The sequence below is a fragment of the Octodon degus genome, unplaced genomic scaffold (genome assembly GCF_000260255.1).
Source record: "Octodon degus isolate 3935 unplaced genomic scaffold, OctDeg1.0 scaffold00282, whole genome shotgun sequence".
NCBI classification, from domain to species: Eukaryota; Metazoa; Chordata; class Mammalia; order Rodentia; family Octodontidae; genus Octodon; species Octodon degus.
In genome coordinates, this window is record NW_004524858.1 from 44,789 (window position 1) to 46,741 (window position 1,953).

At 46.1% G+C, this 1,953-nt stretch overlaps 1 pseudogene; it reads left to right on the forward strand.

The window, feature by feature from the left end:
- The first annotated feature begins 1,039 nt into the window (after nucleotides 1–1,039).
- Nucleotides 1,040–1,710, forward strand: LOC101587175 (annotated as a pseudogene).
- The last annotated feature ends 243 nt before the right edge of the window (nucleotides 1,711–1,953 follow it).

Sequence of the window (1,953 nt, forward strand, 5' to 3'; positions counted from 1 at the left end):
TACTGTCAATGTTATTATTTCAGAGATATCTGGTGTGTGATTTCCAGTTTCCTCAGTGCTAGTGTCTTCTACATTTGTACTGGGTGGACTCGGGGCCTGAGACTGCATTTTGTTCCTTCTCTTTGTCTTTTTGTATACCACTGTCTTCTGACCTTTGGTGTAGAGCTTAGATAGAGTTATTACCTTAGCACCAGGTCCCGATCTACGAAGTTCAGATTCTTCCAGGTGGGTGTTGTTTGGATGGCTGCCATGCTCCACTTCTTTCTGCTGCAGGCATTGGAGTTGAACCCTTTGTGTCTCTCTGGCAAGATGTTCTGCTCCTGAATCAGCTGTGTGGGTCTTGCCTCTAGCCTCTGTGCAGGGAGTTCTGCTGAAGGGTTCCCTGCTGGGCCTGCAGCCTGGGTCCAATGAGGATCCACAGGCCCTGGGTCATCTCACTCACTTTCTGGGCCTGCGCTCCAGGTCTATTCAGGATCCCGCCATCCCCGGGTCATCTCACTCACTCACCAAACCTGCGCTTTGGGTCTATTCAGGATCCGGAGGGCCCCAGGTCATCTCACCCACTTGCTGGGCCTGCGCTCTGAGTCTATTCAGGATCCCGAAGCCCCAGGTCATCTAACTCACTTGCAGGGCCTGTCCTCTGAGTCTATTGAGGATCCCGTGGCCCCAGGTTATCTAACTCACTTGCTGGGCCTGCGCTCTGGGTCTGTTCAGGATGCCGCAGCCCGGGTCATCTCACTCACTTGCTGGGCCTGCACTCTGGGTCTAATAAATAAATTTTAAAAATAAATAAATAAATAAAGTAAAGGACTTGGGGGTTGGGGCGGAGGGAGTCGGCAGCAGCATGGCGGCTGGGCACAGGCCTCACAGACCTCCTCTTTCCCGTCGCTGAAGCCGCCACCACTGGAGTCAGTGGGACGCCCTCGTCTGCGAGTGTTAGCTGGGAGGCATCTGCTCAGCCAGCCCTCCTTCCTATCACTGCCACGGGTCAGGCCGGTCAGCGCTCTCCCGCCCACCCCGCCCACTCGCAGGCCATGCCATGGAGGATGTGAAGATGGAGTTCCCCTCGCTCCCACAGTGCAAGAAAGACGCTGAGGAGTGGACCTACACTATGAGATGAGAGATGCAGGAAATTTTACCCGGATTATTCTTAGGCCCATATTCTTCTGCTATGAAAAGCAAGCTACCTATACTACAGAAACACGGAGTAACTCATATAATTTGCATGCGACAAAATATTGAAGCAAACTTTATTAAACTGAATTTTCAACAGTTATTTCTATATTTAGTCATGGATATTGCAGATAATTCAGTGGAAAATATAATACATTTTTCCCGATGACTAAGGAATTTATTGATGGGAGCTTACAAACTGGAGGAAAAGTTCTTGTTCATGGAAATGCAGGGATCTCCAGAAGTGCTGCGTTTGTTATTGCTTACACTATGGAAACATTTAAGATGAAGTACATAGATGAATTTGCATATGTGCAAGAAACAAGATTTTGTATTAATCCTAATGCTGGATTTGTCTATCAACTTCAGGAATATGAAGCCATCTACCTAGCAAAGTTAACAATACAGATGATGCCACCACCTCAAATAGAAAGGTCCTTATCTGTTCATTCTGGTACCACAGGCAGTTTGAAGAGAACACATGAAGAAGATGATGATTTTGGAAACATGCAAGCGGCGAATGCACAGAACGGCTGATTCAAGAGTAACATTATTGAGGGTGTAATTTTCTATTTGGAAAGAGAAAATACTAAAGCTGATAATAACGTCCGGTGGTAAAAACACAAGTAGTTTCCTTTGTTACGTGTTAATTCCAGACATGTTTCTCTACCACTTCTTAAGCAACATTTTTTTCAAAGTTTTATTGATAAACAGATAGCAATGAGACAGTTTCAAATCAAATCGGAAGTACAGTTTCAACAAATAATACACTGCATATAT